Genomic DNA, 13320 nt, shown 5'->3' with positions numbered 1-13320 from the left:
TGTTGACAGGAGCTCAAGTAATTTGAAGCAGAAGGAATGACCAGACCTAAAAAAAACTCTCTTACCTCCAACGCCAAATAACCACTATAATTATAATATCTCAAAAGCAGCTGGCCTTGTAAACTTAATGAGCAAGCAAGCCGATGCATTTTGGGTTTTGTTGTAAAAGAATAAAAATACTATCCATCCTTTCCTTTTTTTCAGGCAACAAGCGATGTTATAAAGATATCACAGCACACAGTGAGATTGAGTGAAAGACGAGGCACTGAGGCTGGCGTGCAGCACTCCACAGCTCTTGTTATTGAAATCCAGACAGGGGGCGGAAGGAGAAAAGTATGAAGGAATTGCGATAGTGAGACCACCTCTTCTATCTATCTGCATTACATGGAAAAAGGATATATTTAGTACTCATGGCCGGTTAGCTCAGTTGGTTAGAGCGTGGTGCTAATAACGCCAAGGTCGCGGGTTCAATCCCTGTACGGGCCAGCTTGCATTTTTTCTCTCAACTAAACTCTTTTTTTTCTCATTTAATCAAGCTCTTATAAATCCATACACTCTGTTGCTCCAGTATACGTTCACTTTCCATTAGTCCTTCTTTTGCCACTGATGACCAAAGCTCAAGCCGGCAGTGCCAGTAGAACAACACAAGTGCAAGGGATTGTCTCTCCAAGATGGAGACACTGCCTCAGACTATGGGCCTGATTCTAACTTTGGAGGACGGTGTTAAACCGTCCCAAAAGTGGCGGATATACCACCTACCGTATTACGAGTTCCATAGGATATAATGGACTCGTAATACGGTAGGTGGTATATCCGCCACTTTTGGGACGGTTTAACACCGTCCTCCAAAGTTAGAATCAGGCCCTATGTCTCGTGAGAGGTGGAGGGAGACCAAGAGCTGATTATTAGATGCGTGGGGATAAGTGGAACATAACTCAGGTGAACAGATTCTGGATAGTGATGCTATAGCTAGGATCAGCAACGTTACAGGGGAAAGGATAGGAAAATAATTAGGTGACAGAAGTATAGAAGTGGCTACAAGGGGGTGTGTCTCTTAAGAGGGCCGAAAGATACACTGAAGGCGAAGGTGAAGTAAAAGAAGAAAGAAAGATCAAAGGAAGTCGACAGTGATTGAGAGAAAACTCACAAAGGCAAATTGAGCAAAAGACAAAGCCTGGGGAGTTAGACTACTTCAATGCAAATTTACGCCGCAGATGAGAATGACAACTGACCCTTGTACAGTGGTGCTGAAACAATTTTCAGTGTGGGGGTGCTGCCATCAAAGGGCTTCTGAAAATCCAGGAATCATACAAAGAACAAGTCCTGCGGAATGAGCCACGCACATTCAGAAAGAATGGTGATGCGTTGGTTACTTATTGGTAATCTTCATTAGCCTTAGTCCATTGCGTCCTTGTGACAGTCATTACAAAGTAAGGTGATGTCACCTTCCAACAGGAAGAAAGAACAGGAGGATCCTTAAATGCTAGCCCCATGCACCCAACCTGGGTGCCAAGCCCTTGCCAAAGGACTGATGGGAAGGTGGGCAGGATGTAATGTTTGTGACAAAGACAAGATGGACTAAGGGTAATGCAGAGTTCAAAACATTGGTACTCAAATGCAAAACAGAAAAATTATTAAGCCATAATGCTTGACAAATGTATGCTCTGAGGACCAAGTAGCCACCCTAGGAATTCCCTAGATTGTTACTCACTGGAATTCAACCCAGGAGGTGGCCATTCCTCTCGTAGACCATCCCTGAACTGGAAGATATTCTAAAAAGCCTTGCAAAGCCAGAAAAATTGACAACTTAATCCACCTACTCAGAGTCATAAAAGTCACCTTCTTGTCTTTTCCAGGCTGTCCAAAAGTCACAAACAAGGAGTCGGTTTTCCTGAACTGCAGAGGCCTGGTGACATAAATGAAAAGAGCTCTTTAAACATCAAGTGTATTCAGCAAATGTTCCTCCGGAGAGGAAGGAGAGGAAATGAAAGAAGGAAGAATTATTTCCTAAGATCTATCAAAAATAGACTTAACCGTTGCAGGAAAGGTAAGGCTAGGCCTTAAAGTTACCCCATCTTCCAAAGTATCAACTGAAGAGAGGACAGCATTTTAAGGCTCCCAGCTCCCCAATTGTTCTCAGGAAGGTGATAGGATATAGGAAAATAACTTTATAGGAAACAATCTTTATGTCTACAGTGTCCAGATCCTCAAAGAGATAAAATTGCAAAGCCTATAAAAGAGTAGGAAGATTCTGAGTTGGAGAAAAGGGATTTTTCAACTGGTCTTACAATTGACAAAAGATCAGAACAGTCTAGACACCAAAGATTGTAATATCGACGAAGGTACAGAAAAGTCCCTAAAAACCTTTATCGCAAAGCAATGAGCTTTCAGAGTGGAAAGAGATTCAACTGAAACCCATTCAGAAGAAAATGCAAAATAGCAGACAAACTACAGGTAGGTGCCAAAAAATCATGAGCAGAACATCACGTTTCAAAAGACTTCCAGTTCTTTGAGTAAGACTTCGAAGTAGAAGGCCTGCTGGAGTGCTGAATTAACTCCACTAAGGAAGAGGAAAGACCCTTTGCTAGCAGTCCAGACTTCTCAACCTCCAAAGCGATAGAGTGAGTTGGAGCAAGAAGGTCAGGGACGACGTTCTGAGAGAGACACACGTGAGCAGTACTCAAGGAGGTAGAAGAGCCAGGGGTTCAGAAGAGGAAACCATGACATCTCTGGCCAATAAGGGCCCACAAGAATAAAGTTCCCTCCCCCTGCTGAGACTTGAAGAGATCCATCTGGATCAATAAAAAGTGGGGGAATGTATAAAGGAGACTTCTCAGCCACTTTATCACCAATACGTCCACTACCTAGGCTCCTGGTTCCGGAAGCCTGGATCAGAATCGACAAAGATGAGCATTGTCCTTGTTTGAAAAGAGATCCAGAAAGGGTTTCACAAACTCTCGGCATATCTCTCAAAACAACGACCTAGATAACGTCAACTCCAGCAAAATTGGAAAACCTCCAGCTGTCTGCCATCACATTGTCGGTGCCCTTGATGTGTACTGCCGACGTGTGCAACAGGTTGATCTCTGCCCAATAACCCAATTGTTCTGCTATTGCATTGAGGGATTTTGAATGCATGCTTCACTGTTGGTTAATGTAAAAGACAGCTACCTTATTCTCTGTCTTTACTAGCACATTTTTTTGAGACAGATGATGATGGGAAAACTTCAAAGCCCTGAAGATTACCATCAACTCCATCTATTTCCATGACCTCCGACTCTCTAGGAAAGACCACTTGAATCAACAGGATCAGTCCAACACAGTAGCTCTCCAGCCAGGTTTGCTGCCATCTGTTGCGAGGATTCAGGAGAATCCAGGTATATTAGTGTCCACTTAGACCAGTGGTCTTCAAACTCTTTAATGCCGCATCCACCCAATGGGGAAAAAAAACATTGGTGCCTCCCCTCTGAATTGTCCACAATTCTTCTATTAAATTGACACTGTTTAAATATGTCCAGACCTATTTAAACATTGCAGTTAAGTTCTGTTACTGTTTTAAAAATGCAATCAAATACATGACCCCAAATATACTATTCTGGTCAGGCCTGCCCTACTAACCAATTGCAGCGTCATGCTCTGCTGAGTAAACTTATCTCACGACAGTGAGGAATGCACAGGCCGGGTGGTGCCCGGCGCACAAAAGCGCGCCTTCTTGTGTTGTACATCTCTTCGCGCAAATGCAAACTCAGATTTCCTGCACTGTGGTCGGCAGGAGAGACATGGGAAGGCGAAGTAGGGAAGGCTTGAGCAACGAACCGTTGGCTATGTTTTGTTGTTACTTTGTTGACATGAGCTCAAGTAATTTGAAGCAGAAGGAACGGCCAGACCTAAAAAAAACTCTCTTACCTCCAACGCCGAATAACCACTATAATTATAATATCTCAAAAGCAGCTGGCCTTGTAAACTTAATGAGCAAGCAAGCCGATGCATTTTGGGTTTTGTTGTAAAAGAATAAAAATACTATCCATCCTTTGCCTTTTTTTCCGGCAACAAGCGATGTTACAAAGATATCACAGCACACAGTGAGATTGAGTGAAAGAAGAGGCACTGAGGCTGGCGTGCAGCACTCCACAGCTCTTGTTATTGAAATCCAGACAGGGGGCGGAAGGAGAAAAGTATGAAGGAATTGCGATAGTGAGACCAACTCTTCTATCTATCTGCATTACATGGAAAAAGGATAGATTTAGTACTCATGGCTGGTTAGCTCAGTTGGTTAGAGCGTGGTGCTAATAACGCCACGGTCGCGGGTTCAATCCCCGTACGGGCCAGGTTGCATTTTTTCTCTCAACTAAACTCTTTTTTCTCATTTAATCAAGCTCTTATAAATCCATACACTCTGTTGCTCCAGTATACGTTCACTTTCCATTAGTCCTTCTTTTGCCACTGCTGACCAAAGCTCAAGCCGGCAGTGCCAGTAGAACAACACAAGTGCAAGGGATTGTCTCTCCAAGATGGAGACACTGCCTCAGACTATGTCTCGTGAGAGGGGGAGGGAGACCAAGAGCTGATTATTAGATGCGTGGGGATAAGAGGAACATAACTCAGGTGAACAGATTCTGGATAGTGATGCTATAGCTAGGATCAGCAACGTTACAGGGGAAAGGATAGGAAAATAATTAGGTGACAGAAGTATAGAAGTGGCTACAAGGGGGTGTGTCTCTTAAGAGGGCCGAAAGATACACTGAAGGCGAAGGTGAAGTAAAAGAAGAAAGAAAGATCAAAGGAAGTCGACAGCGATTGAGAGAAAACTCACAAAGGCAAATTGAGCAAAAGACAAGGCCTGGGGAGTTAGACTACTTCAATGCAAATTTACGCCGCAGATTAGCATGACAACTGACCCTTGTACAGTGGTGCTGAAACAATTTTCAGTGTGGGGGTGCTGCCATCAAAGGGCTTCTGAAAATCCAGGAATCATACAAAGAACAAGTCCTGCGGAATGAGCCACGCACATTCAGAAAGAATGGTGATGCGTTGGTTACTTATTGGTAATCTTCATTAGCCTTAGTCCATTGCGTCCTTGTGACAGTCATTACAAAGTAAGGTGATGTCACCTTCCAACAGGAAGAAAGAACAGGAGGATCCTTAAATGCTAGCCCCATGCACCCAACCTGGGTGCCAAGCCCTTGCCAAAGGACTGATGGGAAGGTGGGCAGGATGTAATGTTTGTGACAAAGACAAGATGGACTAAGGGTAATGCAGAGTTCAAAACATTGGTACTCAAATGCAAAACAGAAAAATTATTAAGCCATAATGCTTGACAAATGTATGCTCTGAGGACCAAGTAGCCACCCTAGGAATTTTCTAGATTGTTACTCACTGGAATTCAACCCAGGAGATGGCCATTCCTCTCGTAGACCATCCCTGAACTTGAAGATATTCTAAAAAGCCTTGCAAAGTCAGACAAATTGACAACTTAATCCACCTACTCAGAGTCATAAAAGTCACCTTCTTGTCTTTTCCAGGCTGTCCAAAAGTCACAAACAAGGAGTCGGTTTTCCTGAACTGCAGAGGCCTGGTGACATAAATGAAAAGAGATCTTTAAACATCAAGTGTATTCAGCAAATGTTCCTCCGGAGAGGAAGGAGAGGGAATGAAAGAAGGAAGAATTATTTCCTAAGTTCTATCAAAAATAGACTTAACCTTTGCAGCAAAGGTAAGGCTAGGCCTTAAAGTTACCCCATCTTCCAAAGTATCAACTGAAGAGAGGACAGCATTTTAAGGCTCCCAGCTCCCTAATTGTTTTCAGGAAGGTGATAGGAAATAGGAAAATAACTTTATAGGAAACAATCTTTATGTCTACAGTGTCCAGATCCTCAAAGAGATAAAATTGCAAAGCCTATAAAAGAGTAGGAAGATTCTGAGTTGGAGAAAAGGGATTTTTCAACTGGTCTTACAATTGACAAAAGATCAGAACAGTCTAGACACCAAAGATTGTAACATCGACGAAGGTACAGAAAAGTCCCAAAAAACCTTTATCGCAAAGCAATGAGCTTTCAGAGTGGAAAGAGATTCAACTGAAACCCATTCAGAAGAAAATGCAAAATAGCAGACAAACTACAGGTAGGTGCCAAAAGATCATGAGCAGAACATCACGTCTCAAAAGACTTCCAGTTCTTTGAGTAAGACTTCGAAGTAGAAGGCCTGCTGGAGTGCTGAATTAACTCCACTAAGGAAGAGGAAAGACCCTTTGCTAGCAGTCCAGACTTCTCAACCTCCAAAGCGATAGAGTGAGTTGGAGCAAGAAGGTCAGGGACGACGTTCTGAGAGAGACACACTTGAGCAGTACTCAAGGAGGTAGAAGAGCCAGGGGTTCAGAAGAGGAAACCATGACATCTCTGGCCAATAAGGGCCCACAAGAATAAAGTTCCCTCCCCCTGCTGAGACTTGGAGAGAACCATCTGGATCAATAAAAAGTGGGGGAATGTATAAAGGAGACTTCTCAGCCACTTTATCACCAATACGTCCACTACCTAGGCTCCTTGTTCCGGAAGCCTGGATCAGAATCGACAAAGATGAGCATTGTCCTTGTTTGAAAAGAGATCCAGAAAGGGTTTCACAAACTCTCGGCATATCTCTCAAAACAACGACCTGGATAACGTCAACTCCAGCAAATTTGGAAACATCCAGCTGTCTGCCATCACATTGTCGGTGCCCTTGATGTGTTCTGCCGACGTGTGCAACAGGTTGATCTCTGCCCAATAACCCAATTGTTCTGCTATTGCATTGAGGGATTTTGAATGCATGCTTCACTGTTGGTTAATGTAAAAGACAGCTACCTTATTCTCTGTCTTTACTAGCACATGTTTTTGAGACAGATGATGATGGGAAAACTTCAAAGCCCTGAAGATTACCATCAACTCCATCTATTTCCATGACCTCCGACTCTCTAGGAAAGACCACTTGAATCGACAGGATCAGTCCAACACAGTAGCTCTCCAGCCAGGTTTGCTGCCATCTGTTGCGAGGATTCAGGAGCATCCAGGTATATTAGTGTCCACTTAGACCAGTGGTCTTCAAACTCTTTAATGCCGCATCCACCCAATGGGAAAAAAAAAAATTGGTGCCTCCCCTCTGAATTGTCCACAATTCTTCTATTAAATTGACACTGTTTAAATATGTATAGACCTATTTAAACATTGCAGTTAAGTTCTGTTACTGTTTTAAAAATGCAATCAAATACATGACCCCAAATATACTATTCTGGTCAGGCCTGCCCTACTAACCAATTGCAGCGTCATGCTCTGCTGAGTAAACTGATCTCACGACAGTGAGGAATGCACAGGCCGGGTGGTGCCCGGCGCACAAAAGCGCGCCTTCTTGTGTTGTACGTCTCTTCGCGCAAATGCAAACTCAGATTTCCTGCACTGTGGTCGGGAGGAGAGACATGGGAAGGCGCAGTAGGGAAGGCTTGAGCAACGAACCGTTGGCTATGTTTTGTTGTTACTTTGTTGACATGAGCTCAAGTAATTTGAAGCAGAAGGAACGGCCAGACCTAAAAAAAACTCTCTTACCTCCAACGCCGAATAACCACTATAATTATAATATCTCAAAAGCAGCTGGCCTTGTAAACTTAATGAGCAAGCAAGCCGATGCATTTTGGGTTTTGTTGTAAAAGAATAAAAATACTATCCATCCTTTCCTTTTTTTCCGACAACAATCGATGTTACAAAGATATCACAGCACACAGTGAGATTGAGTGAAAGAAGAGGCACTGAGGCTGGCGTGCAGCACTCCACAGCTCTTGTTATTGAAATCCAGACAGGGGGCGGAAGGAGAAAAGTATGAAGGAATTGCAATAGGGAGACCAACTCTTCTATCTATCTGCATTACATGGAAAAAGGATATCTTTAGTACTCATGGCCGGTTAGCTCAGTTGGTTAGAGCGTGGTGCTAATAACGCCAAGGTCGCGGGTTCAATCCCCGTACGGGCCAGCTTGCATTTTTTCTCTCAACTAAACTCTTTTTTTCTCATTTAATCAAGCTCTTATAAATCCATAAACTCTGTTGCTCCAGTATACGTTCACTTTCCATTAGTCCTTCTTTTGCCACTGCTGACCAAAGCTCAAGCCGGCAGTGCCAGTAGAACAACACAAGTGCAAGGGATTGTCTCTCCAAGATGGAGACACTGCCTCAGACTATGTCTCGTGAGAGGTGGAGGGAGACCAAGAGCTGATTATTAGATGCGTGGGGATAAGAGGAACATAACTCAGGTGAACAGATTCTGGATAGTGATGCTATAGCTAGGATCAGCAACGTTACAGGGGAAAGGATAGGAAAATAATTAGGTGACAGAAGTATAGAAGTGGCTACAAGGGGGTGTGTCTCTTAAGAGGGCCGAAAGATACACTGAAGGCGAAGGTGAAGTAAAAGAAGAAAGAAAGATTAAAGGAAGTCGACAGTGATTGAGAGAAAACTCACAAAGGCAAATTGAGCAAAAGACAAGGCCTGGGGAGTTAGACTAATTCAATGCAAATTTACGCCGCAGATGAGCATGACAACTGACCCTTGTACAGTGGTGCTGAAACAATTTTCAGTGTGGGGGTGCTGCCATCAAAGGGCTTCTGAAAATCCAGGAATCATACAAAGAACAAGTCCTGCGGAATGAGCCACGCACATTCAGAAAGAATGGTGATGCGTTGGTTACTTATTGGTAATCTTCATTAGCCTTAGTCCATTGCGTCCTTGTGACAGTCATTACAAAGTAAGGTGATGTCACCTTCCAACAGGAAGAAAGAACAGGAGGATCCTTAAATGCTAGCCCCATGCACCCAACCTGGGTGCCAAGCCCTTGCCAAAGGACTGATGGGAAGGTGGGCAGGATGTAATGTTTGTGACAAAGACAAGATGGACTAAGGGTAATGCAGAGTTCAAAACGTTGGTACTCAAATGCAAAACAGAAAAATTATTAAGCCATAATGCTTGACAAATGTATGCTCTGAGGACCAAGTAGCCACCCTAGGAATTTCCTAGATTGTTACTCACTGGAATTCAACCCAGGAGGTGGCCATTCCTCTCGTAGACCATCCCTGAACTGGAAGATATTCTAAAAAGCCTTGCAAAGCCAGAAAAATTGACAACTTAATCCACCTACTCAGAGTCATAAAAGTCACCTTCTTGTCTTTTCCAGGCTGTCCAAAAGTCACAAACAAGGAGTCGGTTTTCCTGAACTGCAGAGGCCTGGTGACATGAATGAAAAGAGCTCTTTAAACATCAAGTGTATTCAGCAAATGTTCCTCCGGAGAAAAAGGAGAGGGAATGAAAGAAGGAAGAATTATTTCCTAAGATCTATCAAAAATAGACTTAACCTTTGCAGCAAAGGTAAGGCTAGGCCTTATAGTTACCCCATCTTCCAAAGTATCAAATGAAGAGAGGAAAGCATTTTAAGGCTCCCAGCTCCCCAATTGTTCTCAGCAAGGTGATAGGAAATAGGAAAATAACTTTATAGGAAACAATCTTTATGTCTACAGTATCCAGATCCTCAAAGAGATAAAATTGCAAAGCCTATAAAAGAGTAGGAAGATTCTGAGTTGGGGAAAAGGGATTTTTCAACTGGTCTTACAATTGACAAAAGATCAGAACAGTCTAGACACCAAAGATTGTAACATCGACGAAGGTACAGAAAAGTCCCTAAAAACCTTTATTGCAAAGCAATGAGCTTTCAGAGTGGAAAGAGATTCAAGTGAAACCCATTCAGAAGAAAATGCAAAATAGCAGACAAACTACAGGTAGGTGCCAAAAGATCATGAGCAGAACATCACGTCTCAAAAGACTTCCAGTTCCTTGAGTAAGACTTCGAAGTAGAAGGCCTGCTGGAGTGCTGAATTAACTCCACTAAGGAAGAGGAAAGACCCTTTGCTAGCAGTCCAGACTTCTCAACCTCCAAAGCGATAGAGTGAGTTGGAGCAAGAAGGTCAGGGACGACGTTCTGAGAGAGACACACTTGAGCAGTACTCAAGGAGGTAGAAGAGCCAGGGGTTCAGAAGAGGAAACCATGACATCTTTGGCCAATAAGGGCCCACAAGAATAAAGTTCCCTCCCCCCTGCTGAGACTTGAAGAGAACCATCTGGATCAATAAAAAGTGGGGGAATGTATAAAGGAGACTTCTCAACCACTTTATCACCAATACGTCCACTACCTAGGCTCCTTGTTCCGGAAGCCTGGATCAGAATCGACAAAGATGAGCATTGTCCTTGTTTGAAAAGAGATCCAGAAAGGGTTTCACAAACTCTCGGCATATCTCTCAAAACAACGACCTGGATAACGTCAACTCCAGCAAATTTGGAAACCTCCAGCTGTCTGCCATCACATTGTCGGTGCCCTTGATGTGTACTGCCGACGTGTGCAACAGGTTGATCTCTGCCCAATAACCCAATTGTTCTGCTATTGCATTGAGGGATTTTGAATGCATGCTTCACTGTTGGTTAATGTAAAAGACAGCTACCTTATTCTCTGTCTTTACTAGCACATTTTTTTGAGACAGATGATGATGGGAAAACTTCAAAGCCCTGAAGATTACCATCAACTCCATCTATTTCCATGACCTCCGACTCTCTAGGAAAGACCACTTGAATCGACAGGATCAGTCCAACACAGTAGCTCTCCAGCCAAGTTTGCTGCCATCTGTTGCGAGGATTCAGGAGCATCCAGGTATATTAGTGTCCACTTAGACCAGTGGTCTTCAAACTCTTTAATGCCGCATCCACCCAATGGGAAAAAAAAACATTGGTGCCTCCCCTCTGAATTGTCCACAATTCTTCTATTAAATTGACACTGTTTAAATATGTCTAGACCTATTTAAACATTGCAGTTAAGTTCTGTTACTGTTTTAAAAATGCAATCAAATACATGACCCCAAATATACTATTCTGGTCAGGCCTGCCCTACTAACCAATTGCAGCGTCATGCTCTGCTGAGTAAACTGATCTCACGACAGTGAGGATTGCACAGGCCGGGTGGTGCCCGGCGCACAAAAGCGCGCCTTCTTGTGTTGTACGTCTCTTCGCGCAAATGCAAACTCAGATTTCCTGCACTGTGGTCGGCAGGAGAGACATGGGAAGGCGCAGTAGGAAAGGCTTGAGCAACGAACCGTTGGCTATGTTTTGTTGTTACTTTGTTGACAGGAGCTCAAGTAATTTGAAGCAGAAGGAATGACCAGACCTAAAAAAAACTCTCTTACCTCCAACGCCAAATAACCACTATAATTATAATATCTCAAAAGCAGCTGGCCTTGTAAACTTAATGAGCAAGCAAGCCGATGCATTTTGGGTTTTGTTGTAAAAGAATAAAAATACTATCCATCCTTTCCTTTTTTTCCGGCAACAAGCGATGTTACAAAGATATCACAGCACACAGTGAGATTGAGTGAAAGACGAGGCACTGAGGCTGGCGTGCAGCACTCCACAGCTCTTGTTATTGAAATCCAGACAGGGGGCGGAAGGAGAAAAGTATGAAGGAATTGCGATAATGAGACCACCTCTTCTATCTATCTGCATTACATGGAAAAAGGATATATTTAGTACTCATGGCTGGTTAGCTCAGTTGGTTCGAGCGTGGTGCTAATAACGCCAAGGTCGCGGGTTCAATCCCTGTACGGGCCAGGTTGCATTTTTTCTCTCAACTAAACTCTTTTTTTCTCATTTAATCAAGCTCTTAGAAATCCATACACTCTGTTGCTCCAGTATACGTTCACTTTCCATTAGTCCTTCTTTTGCCACTGATGACCAAAGCTCAAGCCGGCAGTGCCAGTAGAACAACACAAGTGCAAGGGATTGTCTCTCCAAGATGGAGACACTGCCTCAGACTATGTCTCGTGAGAGGTGGAGGGAGACCAAGAGCTGATTATTAGATGCGTGGGGATAAGTGGAACATAACTCAGGTGAACAGATTCTGGATAGTGATGCTATAGCTAGGATCAGCAACGTTACAGGGGAAAGGATAGGAAATTAATTAGGTGACAGAAGTATAGAAGTGGCTACAAGGGGGTGTGTCTCTTAAGAGGGCCGAAAGATACACTGAAGGCGAAGGTGAAGTAAAAGAAGAAAGAAAGATCAAAGGAAGTCGACAGTGATTGAGAGAAAACTCACAAAGGCAAATTGAGCAAAAGACAAAGCCTGGGGAGTTAGACTACTTCAATGCAAATTTACGCCGCAGATGAGAATGACAACTGACCCTTGTACAGTGGTGCTGAAACAATTTTCAGTGTGGGGGTGCTGCCATCAAAGGGCTTCTGAAAATCCAGGAATCATACAAAGAACAAGTCCTGCGGAATGAGCCACGCACATTCAGAAAGAATGGTGATGCGTTGGTTACTTATTGGTAATCTTCATTAGCCTTAGTCCATTGCGTCCTTGTGACAGTCATTACAAAGTAAGGTGATGTCACCTTCCAACAGGAAGAAAGAACAGGAGGATCCTTAAATGCTAGCCCCATGCACCCAACCTGGGTGCCAAGCCCTTGCCAAAGGACTGATGGGAAGGTGGGCAGGATGTAATGTTTGTGACAAAGACAAGATGGACTAAGGGTAATGCAGAGTTCAAAACATTGGTACTCAAATGCAAAACAGAAAAATTATTAAGCCATAATGCTTGACAAATGTATGCTCTGAGGACCAAGTAGCCACCCTAGGAATTCCCTAGATTGTTACTCACTGGAATTCAACCCAGGAGGTGGCCATTCCTCTCGTAGACCATCCCTGAACTGGAAGATATTCTAAAAAGCCTTGCAAAGCCAGAAAAATTTACAACTTAATCCACCTACTCAGAGTCATAAAAGTCACCTTCTTGTCTTTTCCAGGCTGTCCAAAAGTCACAAACAAGGAGTCGGTTTTCCTGAACTGCAGAGGCCTGGTGACATAAATGAAAAGAGCTCTTTAAACATCAAGTGTATTCAGCAAATGTTCCTCCGGAGAGGAAGGAGAGGAAATGAAAGAAGGAAGAATTATTTCCTAAGATCTATCAAAAATAGACTTAACCGTTGCAGGAAAGGTAAGGCTAGGCCTTAAAGTTACCCCATCTTCCAAAGTATCAACTGAAGAGAGGACAGCATTTTAAGGCTCCCAGCTCCCCAATTGTTCTCAGGAAGGTGATAGGATATAGGAAAATAACTTTATAGGAAACAATCTTTATGTCTACAGTGTCCATATCCTCAAAGAGATAAAATTGCAAAGCCTATAAAAGAGTAGGAAGATTCTGAGTTGGAGAAAAGGGATTTTTCAACTGGTCTTACAATTGACAAAAGATCAGAACAGTCTAGACACCAAA

General features: G+C 43.2%; 3 non-coding genes across 3 annotated transcripts; all 3 read left to right on the top strand.

The window, feature by feature from the left end:
• The first annotated feature begins 412 nt into the window (after positions 1–412).
• On the top strand, positions 413–486 carry TRNAI-AAU (transfer RNA isoleucine (anticodon AAU)). The gene has a single exon. It is a non-coding gene; the product is annotated as a tRNA-Ile (tRNA).
• Positions 487–4254: 3768 nt separating this feature from the next.
• TRNAI-AAU (transfer RNA isoleucine (anticodon AAU)) lies at positions 4255–4328 on the top strand. The gene has a single exon. It is a non-coding gene; the product is annotated as a tRNA-Ile (tRNA).
• A 3590-nt stretch (positions 4329–7918) lies between these two features.
• Positions 7919–7992, top strand: TRNAI-AAU (transfer RNA isoleucine (anticodon AAU)). The gene has a single exon. It is a non-coding gene; the product is annotated as a tRNA-Ile (tRNA).
• Positions 7993–13320: the final 5328 nt, after the last annotated feature.

The sequence above is a fragment of the Pleurodeles waltl genome, unplaced genomic scaffold (genome assembly GCF_031143425.1).
Source record: "Pleurodeles waltl isolate 20211129_DDA unplaced genomic scaffold, aPleWal1.hap1.20221129 scaffold_418, whole genome shotgun sequence".
NCBI lineage: Eukaryota > Metazoa > Chordata > Amphibia > Caudata > Salamandridae > Pleurodeles > Pleurodeles waltl.
Note: the sequence above shows the minus strand (reverse complement) of the source record. Positions and strands in the feature narration are given on the sequence as shown.